This window comes from Panthera onca, chromosome A1 (genome assembly GCF_046562875.1).
Source record: "Panthera onca isolate mPanOnc1 chromosome A1, mPanOnc1 haplotype 2, whole genome shotgun sequence".
Taxonomy (NCBI): domain Eukaryota; kingdom Metazoa; phylum Chordata; class Mammalia; order Carnivora; family Felidae; genus Panthera; species Panthera onca.
Genome location: NC_138339.1, coordinates 157,701,520 through 157,721,981, shown reverse-complemented (window position 1 = coordinate 157,721,981; position 20,462 = coordinate 157,701,520).

Here is a 20,462-nt window from a genome sequence, read left to right as displayed (position 1 = left end):
GAACTAACATCTAGTTTCACTAAGTTAGAAGGGTTTGAAAAATTATTCAGGGACTGTGCAGAAAGAAAGTGCCATATATTCAACTCTGTCAAAACGGCACTTTGGGGAAACCGTCTTTCAACTAACATCTTGTTTCTCCATGTTGGAAGCGTTTGAAAAACTGCTGGGAACGACGACGAACGTGCCATACACTCAACTCTGTGAAGTAACACTGTGGGGGAAAAACCATCGTGTGGCTAACATCTTGTTTCACTGAGTTAGAAGTGTTTGAAAACCTCGGCGGGGACTAGGTGGAAAGTGCCATATACTCAACTCTGTCAAACTGCACTTTCAACTAACGTGCAGCCTACACAAGACACGAATTACACGGAAACCCACACATATCTCACACATACCACAGTACCCAAACACACAACACACAAACCCAAAACATTTAAGGAAAACACACCACACACGGCCACCCGTGCAATACACTCAAGACACTTATATAACACACATACACACACACACACACACACACACACACACACACACACCCTGCACATTCCACACACCTGGCACGCCGCATTGGCCACCTTCCTACGACATACACACCTGCATGACACATACACCGTCTACACATGCATACATCACACACACCACATGCTCACCACACACTCACCATGCATATGCCACAGACATGTCCAACACACATCACACATGCCCCACACACCCACAGTTACCCCCCTCGCACAGTATTACCACACTCCACACATATACAGCACACGGTTTCCAAACAAACCACTGCCCGTATACCACGCATACACCCTCCACATGCACACCCCACACCCCAAACCCACGCCACTTATACGGAAGACAGATGCTCCCTCCTCTACACGTCGACTACCAGGACACCACACACACTGCACATAGAGACACAAATGTGACACATATGCCACACAGCCACATCACTCCTACACCGAACACACAACAGGGTACCAACATACCTCGCTTGACACGTGAATACCACACAAACACCTCACCCAGTCACCACATACACACCAAACCACTTACACCTCGCACAGACATCTTCCACACACTACTTACTACACCTAATACACGGACCACACATATACCCACCGTACACTACGTATAGCCCACAAACACACCCCGTATATACACCACATACATGCCAAACTCATACCGCACACAACGCACTTACACTACACAGACACCGCATCCACAATACACACACCATGAGAATCCATACATCTATGAAGTACGGACACCACGCACACCACACACACACCACACTTTTACTGCCCAAACTCCACCCGTATGCCACACCACAAAACCACACGTGCACCACATACAAAACACACATGCCATAGAAAGACCATACACGCACATACGTTCTATGCGGCGCATACCTAGCTGATATACTACAATCACAACACATATATGACCCTTGAAGACAACACAGAAGGACACATACAGCACCTCCAAAACACTGACACACCATACACACACCACATTCACCACACAAATAACATGCACAGACACAAACGTTATATACAACATACGTGCCATCCATACTTTAGAGATGTAAGATGTTAGCTGAAAGATGGCTTCTGCAATGTGCAGTTTGACAGAGGGCACGACGGGTTTCTCAAACACTTCTAACGTAGTGAAACCAGGTGTTCGTTGAACCCGTTTCCCCACAGCGTTGTTTCACAGAGTTGAGCATATGGCACTTTGGCTGTAGGCGCCGCATGGTTTGCAACCCCATGGTGACATAGTGAAGTAAAATGTCAGTTGAAGGACGGCTTCCCCAAAGTCTTTGCCAGAGTGCAGTGTAAGATACTTTCGGGGTAGGCTCCGCATAGGTTTTCAAACACTTCTAACAGTGAACCATGATGCTATTTGAAGGATGGTGTCACCGGTGTTGTTTTACAGAGTTGAGCATATGGCACTCGTTGCGTAGAACGCACGTAGGTTTTCAAACCCTTCTCACTCAGTGAAACGAGCGGTTGGTTGAAACGTGGAGACCCACAGTGTTGTTTCACAGAGTGGACTATAGGCACTTTCTGCGCAGGCCTTGCATGCATGGGTTTTCAAACACTTGTAAGTTTGTGAAACGAGAAGTCACTTCAAAGACGGTTTCCCTAGGGCGTCTCATAGAGTAAGTCCCTTTGGGGTGTAGCTCCTCATGGTTTTCAAACTGACACACGTTAGTCGGAAGATGGTGTCCCCACTGTGTTCTGTCACAGAGTGGAGCATATGGCACTCTCCTCACAGACCCTGAATAGTTTTCAAACACTTTTAAATTAGTGCAACCAGATGTTAGTTGAAATATTGTTTTAGCACACCATCGTTGTTCACCGTTGAGCGTAGAGGTATGGCACTTAACCAGTTGGCTTCTCATAGGTTTTCAGACACTTCTAGCTCAAAGAAACCACATAGAGGTTGAAAGGTGGTCTCCCCAACCGTGTTGTTTCACGGAGTTGCGTGTTTGGTACTCTCCACCCAGGCCCCGCATGTGTTTTAAACACTTGTAACCGAGTGAAAGCAGATGTTGGGAGACTGTCTCTCGACCGTGACGGTGCCCAGGGCTATGTGGCACTTTCGGTGTGATCCCCGGATGGCGTTCAAACACCTCTAACTTAGTGTAACAAGAAATTGGGTGGACGATGGGTTCCCCACAGTGTTCTGTCACAGAGTTGACTCTATGGCGCTTACCTCTAGGTCCCGCCTAGTTTTCAAGCCATTTTAACGTAGCGAAACCCGACGCTTCACTCTTTTTTTCCAGAGGTGAGTATAAGGCACTTTCCCTGTAGGCCCCGCACGTATTTACTAAGGTTTCTCACGTTGTGACACGTAGCCGTTAGTTGAATGATGGTATCCCCACGGTACTTCCTAAAGTTAGGTACAAGGCACTGGTCGGGGTAGGCCTACGGGGTTTTTCAAACACTTGTGACTTAGTGAAACAAGATGTTAGTTGAAAGATAGTTTCCCTCAAGGGCTGCCTGGTAGAGCTGAGTACATAGAGCTTTCCACCTGGGCTCCGCATAGGTCTCCAAGCGCTTCAAACTTAGTGAATAAGACGATAGGAGAAAGCTTTCCCTAAGGTGTTTCATGGTATTGCGTATGAGGCACACTCGGTGTAGGTGCTGCATTTGCTTTGAAACACTTTTAACTTGGTGAAAGAAGATGTTAGTGGCAAGATGTTTCCCTCACACTTTTCTGTTTCACAGAGTTGAGTGCATGGCACTTTCCCCGTAGGGCCCACGTAAGCTTTCCAATTCTACTTGGCGAAGCAAGAGGTTAGTTGCAAGCCGGATACCATGGGTTTTCAAACACTTCTCACTTTGTCAAATCAGATAGATGTATGTTACTTGAAAGTCGGTTTCCCCACGGTGTTGTTTCACGGAGGTGACGCTATGGCCCTTACCCTGTAGGCCCCGCCTAGGTTTTCAAAGAGTTCTCACTTACTGAAACCGGATGTTAGGTGAAAGACTCTTTCCCCGTAGTTGTTTCACAGAGCTGCGTGTAGGCGTTTCCGCCTAAGCCCCGCAGAGGTTTGCAAACGCTTCCAACCTACCGAAACAGGATTTTAGTTGGAAGGTGGTTCCCCCACAGCGTTTCATACACTTCAGCCTATGGCGCTTTCCGTTTCGTCCCCACATGGGTTTTCAAGCACTTGAAACCCTATGCGGTGAAAGCAGATGTTAGTTGGTAAAAGGCGTCACCACACTGGGGTTTCACAGCGCCGAGGACATGGCAGTGTCTTTGCGGCCCCGCAAGCGTTTGCAAACACTTCCCACTTAGTTAAACCAGATGTTATTTGAAAAGTGGTTTGTCTACAACGATCCTTGACACAGCGAGGAAAGTGCGCTTTGCTTTTTAACTTCTTTTTTAAAGTTCCTTTATTTTTTGAGACAGAGAGAGATAGAGCTGAACGGGGGAGGGTCACGGTGAGAAGGAGACACAGACTCTGAAACAGGCTCCAGGCTCTGAGCTGTCAGCACAGAGCCTGACGCGGGGCTCGAACCCACGGACCGCGAGATCGACCTGAGCCGAAGTCAGACGCTTAACCGACCAAGCCACCCAGGCGCCCCGCTTTTTAGCTTCTATGCCTAGGATTCCAACATTTCTAACTTTGTGAAACAAACAGATGTTTCCGCACAGTGATTTTACACCGCGTTAAGTATGTGACACTTTTCATAAATAAGCCATTTATCAACTAACATCTTGCTTCGCTGAGAAGTGTTTGAAAACCTATGAGGAAAACGAGATACACTCCACGCTGAAATCTTACCGTGGAGAAACCATCCTTCAACTACCATCAGGTCTCACTATGTTAGAGGTATTCGACAACGTATGTGGGGCCTACGAATAAAGTGTCATATACTCGAGTCTGGCAAATAACACTGTGCGGAAACCATCTTCCAACCAGCATCCTGTTTCAGTACGTTAGACCCCTCTTAGCTTGAAGACCCATGTGGGGCCTACACCGAATGTGCCATGCACTCAACCCTGGGAAACAACCGTGTGGTGAAACCATCTATCCACCAACGTCGGGTTTCACCAAGTTAGAAGTGTTGGAGGGCCCGTGCGGGGCCAACACCGAAACTGCCGTATGCACGACTGTATGAAACATCTTTCAACTGGCATCTGGTATCCCTACGGTTAAAACCATCTTTGAAACCTATGCGGAGCCTATGCGGAAAGTGCCACACACTCAACTCTGCACAAGAGTCTGCTCAAACCCTCAGCCAACTAACCTCTTGTTGCACAAGGTTGGACCAGTTTGAAAACCTATGCGACACCTTCAGGGAAAGCGCCTTGTACTCAAATATGGGAAACAACAACATTTTGGGGAACCCTCCTTCAAGAAACATTCGGTTTCACTAATTTGGACGGGGTGGAAAACGTACGCGAGCAACTATGAGAGAAGCGCCATATCCTCCACTCTGTGAGACAACACTGTGGTGAAACCATCTTTCAACTACCATCTGATGTCACTAATTTGTAAGTGTTAGAAAACCCACGCGGGCAACGAGACGGAAAGCGCCATCACTCAGCTCTGTGAAACAACAGTGTGGTGAAACCATCCTTCAACTAACATCTCGTTTCACCGTTGGAAGTTTCTGTAACCATTTTCGGGGAATTACGATGAAAGTGACATAGACTTGATTGTGTGAAAGAGTGTTACGGAAAAACGGTCTTTCAACTAATATCTTGTTTCACTAACAGAAGCACTTGAAACCCTAGGCCGGGTCTATGAGGAAAGTGCCGTCTACTCAACTCTGCGAGACAACACTGAGGTGAAAACCTCTTTCCACTACCATCTGATTTCAGAAATTTAGAAAAGCTTAAAAACTGAAGAGGGACCTAGAGGAAGGTGCCATATACTCCACTCTGTGAAACAATACTGTGGGATAAAAATCTTTCCATTAACAACTTGTTTCACGGTTAGAAATGCTTTAAAACACACACTAGGGACTATGGGGAAAGTGACATATACTCGACTCTAAAGACTGCTTGTGGGGAAACCATCTTTCAACTAACTTAACGGTTTCACGTTGCTAGGCGTGTTCCAAAACCTATGCATAAAGTGCCACATAGTCAAGTCTGGCAGACAACACATCTTTCAACTAATGTCTTGTTTCACGACACTAGAAGTGGCTAAAAACCCATGCGGGGACTACAGCCAAAGTGCCCGGTACTCAACCCTGTGAAACGTTTGTGTGGTGCAAACGTCTATCAGTTAACATCTGGTTTCGCTAACTTAGTGTGCTTGAACACCCGTGCGGGGGGGCGACATCCAGAGTGCCACATACACGCCTGTCTGATACGTTGCGGGGGCAACCATCTTTCAAGGAACAGCCCATTACGCTAAGGTGGAAGCGTTTGAAAACCTGTGAGGGGCCTAAGCGGAAGGTGCCAAATACCCATCTCCCTGTGAAACAACACTGTGGGGCAACTGTCTTTCAGCTACTACCTGGTTTCACAAAGTCTGAAGTGTTTAGAAACACTTGAGTGGCCTCCCCGCAAGGTGCCATATACACGACTCTGTGAGGAGACCACTGTTCGATTAACATCCGGTTTCACTAAGGTTCAAGTGTTTGGAAAACTGTGCTTGGGATACACGAAAGTGCCATATACTCGATTCTGCGAAGCAGCAGTGTAATGAAAACAATCGTTCAACTACCATCTTGTTTCGCTAGGTTCCAAGTGTTGGAAAATCAATGCAGGGCCTATGGTGAAAGCGCCGCATCCTCAACTCTGTCACAACGCACTTTGTGGAAATGGTCTGTCCATTGACCTGTCGTGTCGCGTAGAAGTCTGTGAAGGTCTATGTGGGGAACGATGTGGAGAGTGACACGTACAGGACACTGTAGAGAATCCTGTGGAGACACCCTCTTTCAACTAACATCTTGGTGCACTAAGTTCGAAGTGTTTGAAGACCTATGCAGGGACTACGCAGAGAGTGCCATAAGCTCAACTCTGTAAAACAACAGCGTGGTGATACCATCCTCCAAATATCACCTGGGTTCACTTGTCAGACGTGTTTGAAATGCCATGCGGCCGCTACACCGAGTGTATCTTACATTGCACTGTGTCAAACAACACTTGGAGGAAGCCGTCCTCCAACTCACATCTTATTTCCCTAAGTTTGATGTGTTTGAAAACCATGCGGGGCCCACAACGAAAGTGCCATATACTCAACTCCGAGAACAGACACGATGGTGACACAGTCTTTCTCCGAGCATCTGGATTCGCGAGGTTACAAGGGTTTGAAAAGACGGGGGGAGGGGGCTTAGGTGCATAGCACCATAGGCTCAACTCTGTGAGACAACATGGGAGAAACTGACTTTGAACTAAAAGCTGGGCCACTAAGTTAGAAGTGTTTGAAACCCCTGGGGGGGGGGGGGGCCTCTGAAGACCGTGCCGTATACTCGACTCTGTGAAACAACACTGTGGGAAAACGATCTTCGACTACCAGCTGGTTTCTCTAAGTGAGCAGTGTGTGGAAATCCTGTGCTCTCATAGGATTGCCTAATCGCAAGGTGCCCTATACTCAACTGTGTGAATACCAGTGTGGTGAAAGGATCGTTCCACTACTATCTGGTTTCACTGTTACAAGTGTTTGAAAACACATGCGGGGCCCATGTGGCTAGCGCCATACGCGCCACTCAATCAAACAACACTGTGGTGAAACCACCTTTCAATTAACTTCTCACTGAGCGTGGTTGCAAGGGTTAGGAAACCTAAGTGTGGGCCACACGGAGAGTGCCATACGGTCAAGTCTGTGAAACAACACTGGGGAAACCATCGTTCAACTACCATCTGGTTTCCCTAGGGTAGAAGTCTTTGAACACCCACGGGAAGCCTAACGGTTAAGTGCCGTGCACTCAACTGTGAGAGACAATGGTGTGGCAAAACGATCTTTCAACTAACATCTGGTTTCCCTGCTTCAAGCCTGTTTGAAAACTATCCAGGGTCTATGAGGAAAGTGCCATAGTTTCAACTCCGAGACACAACACAGTCGGGGGAAACCCTCTTCCAACTAACACGTTGTTTCAGTAAGTTAGAAGTGTTTGGAAACCACGCGGAGATGACACCGAAAGCGCCACCAACTCATCTCTGTGAGACCCTGTGGAGGAACCATCTTTCAACTGACATCTCATTTCACAAAGTGACAAGCGTTTGAAAACCCATGTAGGGCCTGCGCCGAAAGTGCCACCTAGTCAACTCTGTGAAACAACACTGCGGGGACTCCACCTTTCAACTAAACTCTCGTTTCACTTAGAAGTGTTTGAGGACCGTATGCGGTTCTACGTAGAAAGTGCCATGTGCTCAACTCTGTAAAACAACACGGTGGGGAAACCACCCTTCAAATACCATCTGGGCTCCCCTGTTAGAAGTGTTTGAAAACTTCTGCAGCGCCGACACCGCAAGAATCATACACTCCACTCTGTCAAACAACACCTGGGGAAGCCGTCCTCCAACTCACATTTTAATTCACTATGTTAGATGTAGATGCAAACCATGTGGGGCCTAGTCCGAAAGTGCCATATGCTCAACTCTGTGAAACGGCACTGCGGGGGGAAAGATCTTTCTTCTAGCCTCTGGTTTCACTAGGTTACAAGTGTCTGAGAAGACCCACGGGACCTAGGCGCGTAGACCATGCACTCAACTCTGTGACACAACACTGTGGTGAATCCATGTTGCAGCTAACTGCTCTTCACTCAGAAGTGGTTGAAAACCTATGCCATTTCTACAAAGAAAGTGTCATATGCTCAACTCTGCACAACACGACTGCGGTGAAACCGTCTTTCAAATAACATCCGGGTTCAGTTCGTAGGAGTGTTTCGAAACTTGCCGGGGGTGGGGGTTGGGGGGGGGGGCTTAGGCGGAAAGTGCCATCTGCTCCACTGTCAATTTTTTTTAGGGAAACCGTCTTCCAACTAATATCTTGTTTCACCATGTTAGACGTACGTGAAAAACGTTGCTAGGAACAATGAGGAAAGTGCCATGTTCTCGACTCTGTGAAAACACACTGTGGAGAGAACCGTCTTTTCAACTAACCCCTTGTTTGCCTAAGTTAGAAGAGTTTGAAAACGTATGCAGACGTGGACGGTGAGTGCCATATACTCGGCTATGGGGAAAAACACGGTGGGGAAAACACCTTTCAACTGACATCTCAGTTCACTAAGGCAGACGTGTTTGAAAACCTATGGAGGCGTATGTAGAAAGGGACGTACACTCAACTCTGTGACACAACCTTGCGGGGAAAGCATCTTCCAACTACCATGTGGTTTCACTAAGTTGGAAGTGTTTGAGAAGCATCCGGAGACTACAACGAAACTGCCGTATACTCAGCTCTCTGAGACGCTGTGGGGGAAAACCATCTTTCCAATCACATCTCGTTTCACAATGCTAGAAGTGTTTGACAACCTATGCAGGGCCTATGCGGAAAGTGCCATACACTCAACTCTGTGAGACAACACTGTGGGTCTCCACGTTTCACCTAACCGCTCGTTTCGCTTAGTGAGAAGGGCTCGAAAACCTACGTGGGTACTACGCAGAGAGGGCCCTGTGCGCAACTCTGTATGTAAAACAACACTGTGGTGAAACCCTCCTTCCGACAGCATCTGGGTTCCCTCGCTAGAAGTGTTTGGAAAGCTACGCGGAGCCTAGCCCGAAAGTATCTCCCACTGCGCTCTGGCAGATAACACTTGGTGAATGAAAGCCGTCGTTCCGCTGACATCTCGCTTCGCTAAGGTACACGTAGCTCCAAACGTTGCGGGGCCTACAACGAGAGTGCCATATACTGAACCCTGTGAGACGACACTGTGGGGACACAATCTGTCTCCTAGCATGTGGTTTCACTAAGCCACACGTGTTTCATAAGGCTCGCAGGCGCCTAGCGCACGGGACCGTACGCTCTCAACTCTAGGAAACAACACTGTGGGGAAACCGTCCTTCAACTACCATGTGGTTTCTCTAAGGTAGAAGGGTTTGAAAACCTACGAGAAGCCTAACTGTTGAGCGCCGTCTACTCAACTGTGAGAAACGATGGTGTGCTGAAACGAGCACTCAACTAGCACCTGGTTTCACTAACTTAAGAGTGTTCGGAAACTGTTGGGGGTCTACGCGGCAAGGGCCCTACCCTCAACTCTGTGAGACACTGGGGGGAGACCACTTTTCAAATGGCAGCTCGTTTGCCAAAGTGACAAGGGCTTCAAGACCCATGCGGGGCCTGCGACGAAAGTGCCGTAGAGTCAACTCTGTGAAACAACACCGTGGAGACGCCACCTTTCAACACACCTCTCGTTTCCCTTACTGAGAAGCGTTTCAGAAACGAGGGGCTTCCTACGCAGAAAGCGCCATGTGCTCAACTCTGTAAAACAACACTGAGGTGAAACCATCCTTCAAATAGCATCTGGGTTCCCTTGTTAGACGTGTTTGAAAAGCGATGCGGAGCTCACACCAAAAGTATGAGACACCCCACTCTGTCAGACAACACCTGCGGTGTGTGTGGGGGGAGGGGGGAGGGCGGAGAAGCCGTCCTTCAACTAACAGCTTACTTCACTATGTTACCTGTGGCTGCAAACCGTTCGTGCGGGGCCTACAGCGAAAGTGCCATACACTCAACTCTGTGAAACAACACTGTGGGGAGACCGTTTCAACTAACACGTGGTTTCACTAAGTTAGAAGTGTTTGAGAAACCCGTCGGGGCCTAAGCACAACGTGCTATATGTGTGTGTATATATATATATATATATATATGTATATACACAGAGCACTGTCCCACTGCACATTGCAGGAGCCATCTTCTGGCTAACAGCTTGCATCACTAACGTAGAAGTGTTTGAAACCCTCTGTGGGGAGCCAGGGGGAAAGTGACATATACTCGACTGTGGGAGAGAATACTGTGGACTGACATCACGTTTCACTGGGCAGAGGTGTCTGAAAACCCATTCGGGGCCTATGACGAAGGTGCCATATACGCGACTCTGTCGAGAGGCACTTTGGGGAAACCACCTTTCAAATAACATCCCGTATCGCTAAGTTAGATTTGCCGGAAATCCTCTGCGGGCAAAGAAGGGGCAAGTGACATTTACTCGGCATTGTGAGAAAGTCCTGTGGAGAAGCCATCTTGCAACTAACATCTTGGCTCACTGAGGGAGAACTGTTTGAAAACCTATGCGGCGCCCACATGTAAGGTCAGTGCCACAAACTCGGCTCTGTGAAGGAACATCTTGTATCGCTAAGTTAGACCAGCAGTTTGAACAAACGCCTATCGTGGGGCCTCAGTGGAAGGTGTCATATACTCGACTCGGGCAAACTGCACTTTGGAGGAACGCTTTCCACTCACCTCTGGTTCCACTAACTTGGAAGTGTTTGCAATCCCATGTGGGGCCTAGACCCTCAGCGCTGTGAAACAACACTGTTGGGGAAACCGTCTTTCAACTACATTGGGTTTCACCAGGTAAGAAGCGTGTGAAGGAAGCCTGTGGGGGCTTTATGCGGCGCGTGCCACTCAACTCTGTCAAAGGTTTGCCCTTCGGGGAAACCATCCTTCACCTGACATCTTGTATCACTAAGTCAGAAGCGTTTGAAAACCTATGCAGGGCACGATGTGGAAAGTGATATGTACTCGATACTCTGAAAGAATCCTGCAGAGAAACCATCTCTCAGCTGACATCTTGTTTGACTAAGTTGCAAGAGTTTGAAAGCGTATGCAGACGTACACGGCAAGTGCTCTGTCCTCGACTGTGTGGAACAAAACCGTGGAGGGCGGAAGGGGGGGGGGGTGAGGAAACACCTTTCAGCCAACATCTCCTTTCCCTAAGTGGGAAGAGGCGGAACAGTGATGGGAGGCCTATAGTGAAAGTGCCATACACTCACCTTTGTGCAGCTGCACATTTGGGGAAACCGTCTTTCCAGGAACATCTTGTATCACCAGGTTGGCATTGTTTGAAATCCTATGCGGAGAACGACGTCGAAAGTGACCCTCCACCCCGTGAAGGTGTACTGTGGAGAGACCACCTTTCAGCTAGCATCTCGTTTCACTCCGTTCCAAGTGTTTGCCAACCTACGTACGGTGGCTTGCGTAGAAAGTGCCCTTACACTCCATCATGTGAAACACGGTGTGGCGAAACGGTCTTTCTCCTAATATCTTGCTGCACTAAAAGAGAGCTGTCTGACAACTGTGCGGGGCCTGCAAGGTAGGTGCCGTAGAGTCACCCGTGTGAAGGCACACTCTGAGGACACGACCTTTTAGCTAACACCTAGTTTCACTCAGTTCCAAGGGCTTGAAAACCTGCGCGGGGACTGCGCGTCAAGTTCCACGTACTCAACTCCGTCAGACTTCACTCTGGGGAAGCCAACACTCAACTAACAGCTTGTATCAATCACTAGGTTAGAAGAGTTTGAGAACCTATGTGGGGAACGATGTGGAAAGTGACATATACCAGCCACTGTGAAAGAATCCTGTGGAGCAACCATCTCTCACCTAACATCCGGTGTCACAACGTTGGAGGTGTTGGAACACCTATGTGGGGGGCGGGGGGGGGGGGGCTATGTGGAGAGTGAAGTGCCATGTACACAAGTCAGTCAATCTGCACTCTACGGAAACCATCTTTCCACTAACCTCTGGCTCCACTAACGTGGAAGTGTTGGAAAACCCATGTGGGGCCTAGAAGGAAAGTGCCATACCCTCAACCCTGTGAAACAACACTGTGGGGAAACCATCTTTCCACTCACATCTTGTTTCACTAAGGAAGAAGTGTTGGCAAACCTGTGGGGGCTTAGGCGGAAAGTGTCATACCCTCCACTCTGTCAAGCAGCCTTTGGGGAAACCATCTTTCCACTACCATCTTATTTCACCATGTTAGAAGTGTTTGAAAAACTGCTGGGAACGAAGATTCGTCTTCAACGGAATTCTCGAGTTCCTCAGAATTCTCGATTCAGAGAAAACATACTGTGGAGAAACCATCTTTCAACTCACATCTGGTTTCTGTCAGTTAGAAGTGTTTGAAAAACTTACGCGGGCCCATGCGGAAAGGGCCGTATACCCAATCCTGCGAAACAACCCTGGAGAGTAACCAGCTTTCACCTAATGTGTGGTTTCGCTCAGTGAGAACTGTTTGAAAACCTACGCGGGGCCTACAGGGTAAGTGCCATATACTCAACCCTGTGATACAACACTGTGGGGAAAATATCTTGTAACTAGCCTGTCGTTTCACTACGTGAGAAGAGTTTGACAACCTATGCAGGGAATGATGTGGAAAGTCACATATACCAGCCATCGCAAAAGACTCCTGTGGAGAAAGCATCTTTCAACTAACATGTTTCACCAAGTTGGAAGTTTTGAGAAGCTATGCAGGGCCTCCAAGGTCACTGCCATATACTCATCTCTGGGAACCAACACGGTGGGAAAGCATCCTTTGAACTAACATCTAGTTTCACTAAGTTAGAAGGGTTTGAAAAATTATTCAGGGACTGTGCAGAAAGAAAGTGCCATATATTCAACTCTGTCAAAACGGCACTTTGGGGAAACCGTCTTTCAACTAACATCTTGTTTCTCCATGTTGGAAGCGTTTGAAAAACTGCTGGGAACGACGACGAACGTGCCATACACTCAACTCTGTGAAGTAACACTGTGGGGGAAAAACCATCGTGTGGCTAACATCTTGTTTCACTGAGTTAGAAGTGTTTGAAAACCTCGGCGGGGACTAGGTGGAAAGTGCCATATACTCAACTCTGTCAAACTGCACTTTCAACTAACGTGCAGCCTACACAAGACACGAATTACACGGAAACCCACACATATCTCACACATACCACAGTACCCAAACACACAACACACAAACCCAAAACATTTAAGGAAAACACACCACACACGGCCACCCGTGCAATACACTCAAGACACTTATATAACACACATACACACACACACACACACACACACACCCTGCACATTCCACACACCTGGCACGCCGCATTGGCCACCTTCCTACGACATACACACCTGCATGACACATACACCGTCTACACATGCATACATCACACACACCACATGCTCACCACACACTCACCATGCATATGCCACAGACATGTCCAACACACATCACACATGCCCCACACACCCACAGTTACCCCCCTCGCACAGTATTACCACACTCCACACATATACAGCACACGGTTTCCAAACAAACCACTGCCCGTATACCACGCATACACCCTCCACATGCACACCCCACACCCCAAACCCACGCCACTTATACGGAAGACAGATGCTCCCTCCTCTACACGTCGACTACCCGGACACCACACACACTGCACATAGAGACACAAATGTGACACATATGCCACACAGCCACATCACTCCTACACCGAACACACAACAGGGTACCAACATACCTCGCTTGACACGTGAATACCACACAAACACCTCACCCAGTCACCACATACACACCAAACCACTTACACCTCGCACAGACATCTTCCACACACTACTTACTACACCTAATACACGGACCACACATATACCCACCGTACACTACGTATAGCCCACAAACACACCCCGTATATACACCACATACATGCCAAACTCATACCGCACACAACGCACTTACACTACACAGACACCGCATCCACAATACACACACCATGAGAATCCATACATCTATGAAGTACGGACACCACGCACACCACACACACACCACACTTTTACTGCCCAAACTCCACCCGTATGCCACACCACAAAACCACACGTGCACCACATACAAAACACACATGCCATAGAAAGACCATACACGCACATACGTTCTATGCGGCGCATACCTAGCTGATATACTACAATCACAACACATATATGACCCTTGAAGACAACACAGAAGGACACATACAGCACCTCCAAAACACTGACACACCATACACACACCACATTCACCACACAAATAACATGCACAGACACAAACGTTATATACAACATACGTGCCATCCATACTTTAGAGATGTAAGATGTTAGCTGAAAGATGGCTTCTGCAATGTGCAGTTTGACAGAGGGCACGACGGGTTTCTCAAACACTTCTAACGTAGTGAAACCAGGTGTTCGTTGAACCCGTTTCCCCACAGCGTTGTTTCACAGAGTTGAGCATATGGCACTTTGGCTGTAGGCGCCGCATGGTTTGCAACCCCATGGTGACATAGTGAAGTAAAATGTCAGTTGAAGGACGGCTTCCCCAAAGTCTTTGCCAGAGTGCAGTGTAAGATACTTTCGGGGTAGGCTCCGCATAGGTTTTCAAACACTTCTAACAGTGAACCATGATGCTATTTGAAGGATGGTGTCACCGGTGTTGTTTTACAGAGTTGAGCATATGGCACTCGTTGCGTAGAACGCACGTAGGTTTTCAAACCCTTCTCACTCAGTGAAACGAGCGGTTGGTTGAAACGTGGAGACCCACAGTGTTGTTTCACAGAGTGGACTATAGGCACTTTCTGCGCAGGCCTTGCATGCATGGGTTTTCAAACACTTGTTAAGTTTGTGAAACGAGAAGTCACTTCAAAGACGGTTTCCCTAGGGCGTCTCATAGAGTAAGTCCCTTTGGGGTGTAGCTCCTCATGGTTTTCAAACTGACACACGTTAGTCGGAAGATGGTGTCCCCACTGTGTTCTGTCACAGAGTGGAGCATATGGCACTCTCCTCACAGACCCTGAATAGTTTTCAAACACTTTTAAATTAGTGCAACCAGATGTTAGTTGAATTATTGTTTTAGCACACCATCGTTGTTCACCGTTGAGCGTAGAGGTATGGCACTTAACCAGTTGGCTTCTCATAGGTTTTCAGACACTTCTAGCTCAAAGAAACCACATAGAGGTTGAAAGGTGGTCTCCCCAACCGTGTTGTTTCACGGAGTTGCGTGTTTGGTACTCTCCACCCAGGCCCCGCATGTGTTTTAAACACTTGTAACCGAGTGAAAGCAGATGTTGGGAGACTGTCTCTCGACCGTGACGGTGCCCAGGGCTATGTGGCACTTTCGGTGTGATCCCCGGATGGCGTTCAAACACCTCTAACTTAGTGTAACAAGAAATTGGGTGGACGATGGGTTCCCCACAGTGTTCTGTCACAGAGTTGACTCTATGGCGCTTACCTCTAGGTCCCGCCTAGTTTTCAAGCCATTTTAACGTAGCGAAACCCGACGCTTCACTCTTTTTTTCCAGAGGTGAGTATAAGGCACTTTCCCTGTAGGCCCCGCACGTATTTACTAAGGTTTCTCACGTTGTGACACGTAGCCGTTAGTTGAATGATGGTATCCCCACGGTACTTCCTAAAGTTAGGTACAAGGCACTGGTCGGGGTAGGCCTACGGGGTTTTTCAAACACTTGTGACTTAGTGAAACAAGATGTTAGTTGAAAGATAGTTTCCCTCAAGGGCTGCCTGGTAGAGCTGAGTACATAGAGCTTTCCACCTGGGCTCCGCATAGGTCTCCAAGCGCTTCAAACTTAGTGAATAAGACGATAGGAGAAAGCTTTCCCTAAGGTGTTTCATGGTATTGCGTATGAGGCACACTCGGTGTAGGTGCTGCATTTGCTTTGAAACACTTTTAACTTGGTGAAAGAAGATGTTAGTGGCAAGATGTTTCCCTCACACTTTTCTGTTTCACAGAGTTGAGTGCATGGCACTTTCCCCGTAGGGCCCACGTAGGCTTTCCAATTCTACTTGGCGAAGCAAGAGGTTAGTTGCAAGCCGGATACCATGGGTTTTCAAACACTTCTCACTTTGTCAAATCAGATAGATGTATGTTACTTGAAAGTCGGTTTCCCCACGGTGTTGTTTCACGGAGGTGACGCTATGGCCCTTACCCTGTAGGCCCCGCCTAGGTTTTCAAAGAGTTCTCACTTACTGAAACCGGATGTTAGGTGAAAGACTCTTTCCCCGTAGTTGTTTCACAGAGCTGCGTGTAGGCGTTTCCGCCTAAGCCCCGCAGAGGTTTGCAAACGCTTCCAACCTACCGAAACAGGATTTTAGTTGGAAGGTGGTTCCCCCACAGCGTTTCATACACTTCAGCCTATGGCGCTTTCCGTTTCGTCCCCACATGGGTTTTCAAGCACTTGAAACCCTATGCGGTGAAAGCAGATGTTAGTTGGTAAAAGGCGTCACCACACTGGGGTTTCACAGCGCCGAGGACATGGCAGTGTCTTTGCGGCCCCGCAAGCGTTTGCAAACACTTCCCACTTAGTTAAACCAGATGTTATTTGAAAAGTGGTTTGTCTACAACGATCCTTGACACAGCGAGGAAAGTGCGCTTTGCTTTTTAACTTCTTTTTTAAAGTTCCTTTATTTTTTGAGACAGAGAGAGATAGAGCTGAACGGGGGAGGGTCACGGTGAGAAGGAGACACAGACTCTGAAACAGGCTCCAGGCTCTGAGCTGTCAGCACAGAGCCTGACGCGGGGCTCGAACCCACGGACCGCGAGATCATGACCTGAGCCGAAGTCAGACGCTTAACCGACCAAGCCACCCAGGCGCCCCGCTTTTTAGCTTCTATGCCTAGGATTCCAACATTTCTAACTTTGTGAAACAAACAGATGTTTCCGCACAGTGATTTTACACCGCGTTAAGTATGTGACACTTTTCATAAATAAGCCATTTATCAACTAACATCTTGCTTCGCTGAGAAGTGTTTGAAAACCTATGAGGAAAACGAGATACACTCCACGCTGAAATCTTACCGTGGAGAAACCATCCTTCAACTACCATCAGGTCTCACTATGTTAGAGGTATTCGACAACGTATGTGGGGCCTACGAATAAAGTGTCATATACTCGAGTCTGGCAAATAACACTGTGCGGAAACCATCTTCCAACCAGCATCCTGTTTCAGTACGTTAGACCCCTCTTAGCTTGAAGACCCATGTGGGGCCTACACCGAATGTGCCATGCACTCAACCCTGGGAAACAACCGTGTGGTGAAACCATCTATCCACCAACGTCGGGTTTCACCAAGTTAGAAGTGTTGGAGGGCCCGTGCGGGGCCAACACCGAAACTGCCGTATGCACGACTGTATGAAACATCTTTCAACTGGCATCTGGTATCCCTACGGTTAAAACCATCTTTGAAACCTATGCGGAGCCTATGCGGAAAGTGCCACACACTCAACTCTGCACAAGAGTCTGCTCAAACCCTCAGCCAACTAACCTCTTGTTGCACAAGGTTGGACCAGTTTGAAAACCTATGCGACACCTTCAGGGAAAGCGCCTTGTACTCAAATATGGGAAACAACAACATTTTGGGGAACCCTCCTTCAAGAAACATTCGGTTTCACTAATTTGGACGGGGTGGAAAACGTACGCGAGCAACTATGAGAGAAGCGCCATATCCTCCACTCTGTGAGACAACACTGTGGTGAAACCATCTTTCAACTACCATCTGATGTCACTAATTTGTAAGTGTTAGAAAACCCACGCGGGCAACGAGACGGAAAGCGCCATCACTCAGCTCTGTGAAACAACAGTGTGGTGAAACCATCCTTCAACTAACATCTCGTTTCACCGTTGGAAGTTTCTGTAACCATTTTCGGGGAATTACGATGAAAGTGACATAGACTTGATTGTGTGAAAGAGTGTTACGGAAAAACGGTCTTTCAACTAATATCTTGTTTCACTAACAGAAGCACTTGAAACCCTAGGCCGGGTCTATGAGGAAAGTGCCGTCTACTCAACTCTGCGAGACAACACTGAGGTGAAAACCTCTTTCCACTACCATCTGATTTCAGAAATTTAGAAAAGCTTAAAAACTGAAGAGGGACCTAGAGGAAGGTGCCATATACTCCACTCTGTGAAACAATACTGTGGGATAAAAATCTTTCCATTAACAACTTGTTTCACGGTTAGAAATGCTTTAAAACACACACTAGGGACTATGGGGAAAGTGACATATACTCGACTCTAAAGACTGCTTGTGGGGAAACCATCTTTCAACTAACTTAACGGTTTCACGTTGCTAGGCGTGTTCCAAAACCTATGCATAAAGTGCCACATAGTCAAGTCTGGCAGACAACACATCTTTCAACTAATGTCTTGTTTCACGACACTAGAAGTGGCTAAAAACCCATGCGGGGACTACAGCCAAAGTGCCCGGTACTCAACCCTGTGAAACGTTTGTGTGGTGCAAACGTCTATCAGTTAACATCTGGTTTCGCTAACTTAGTGTGCTTGAACACCCGTGCGGGGGGGCGACATCCAGAGTGCCACATACACGCCTGTCTGATACGTTGCGGGGGCAACCATCTTTCAAGGAACAGCCCATTACGCTAAGGTGGAAGCGTTTGAAAACCTGTGAGGGGCCTAAGCGGAAGGTGCCAAATACCCATCTCCCTGTGAAACAACACTGTGGGGCAACTGTCTTTCAGCTACTACCTGGTTTCACAAAGTCTGAAGTGTTTAGAAACACTTGAGTGGCCTCCCCGCAAGGTGCCATATACACGACTCTGTGAGGAGACCACTGTTCGATTAACATCCGGTTTCACTAAGGTTCAAGTGTTTGGAAAACTGTGCTTGGGATACACGAAAGTGCCATATACTCGATTCTGCGAAGCAGCAGTGTAATGAAAACAATCGTTCAACTACCATCTTGTTTCGCTAGGTTCCAAGTGTTGGAAAATCAATGCAGGGCCTATGGTGAAAGCGCCGCATCCTCAACTCTGTCACAACGCACTTTGTGGAAATGGTCTGTCCATTGACCTGTCGTGTCGCGTAGAAGTCTGTGAAGGTCTATGTGGGGAACGATGTGGAGAGTGACACGTACAGGACACTGTAGAGAATCCTGTGGAGACACCCTCTTTCAACTAACATCTTGGTGCACTAAGTTCGAAGTGTTTGAAGACCTATGCAGGGACTACGCAGAGAGTGCCATAAGCTCAACTCTGTAAAACAACAGCGTGGTGATACCATCCTCCAAATATCACCTGGGTTCACTTGTCAGACGTGTTTGAAATGCCATGCGGCCGCTACACCGAGTGTATCTTACATTGCACTGTGTCAAACAACACTTGGAGGAAGCCGTCCTCCAACTCACATCTTATTTCCCTAAGTTTGATGTGTTTGAAAACCATGCGGGGCCCACAACGAAAGTGCCATATACTCAACTCCGAGAACAGACACGATGGTGACACAGTCTTTCTCCGAGCATCTGGATTCGCGAGGTTACAAGGGTTTGAAAAGACGGGGGGAGGGGGCTTAGGTGCATAGCACCATAGGCTCAACTCTGTGAGACAACATGGGAGAAACTGACTTTGAACTAAAAGCTGGGCCACTAAGTTAGAAGTGTTTGAAACCCCTGGGGGGGGGGGGCCTCTGAAGACCGTGCCGTATACTCGACTCTGTGAAACAACACTGTGGGAAAACGATCTTCGACTACCAGCTGGTTTCTCTAAGTGAGCAGTGTGTGGAAATCCTGTGCTCTCATAGGATTGCCTAATCGCAAGGTGCCCTATACTCAACTGTGTGAATACCAGTGTGGTGAAAGGATCGTTCCACTACTATCTGGTTTCACTGTTACAAGTGTTTGAAAACACATGCGGGGCCCATGTGGCTAGCGCCATACGCGCCACTCAATCAAACAACACTGTGGTGAAACCACCTTTCAATTAACTTCTCACTGAGCGTGGTTGCAAGGGTTAGGAAACCTAAGTGTGGGCCACACGGAGAGTGCCATACGGTCAAGTCTGTGAAACAACACTGGGGAAACCATCGTTCAACTACCATCTGGTTTCCCTAGGGTAGAAGTCTTTGAACACCCACGGGAAGCCTAACGGTTAAGTGCCGTGCACTCAACTGTGAGAGACAATGGTGTGGCAAAACGATCTTTCAACTAACATCTGGTTTCCCTGCTTCAAGCCTGTTTGAAAACTATCCAGGGTCTATGAGGAAAGTGCCATAGTTTCAACTCCGAGACACAACACA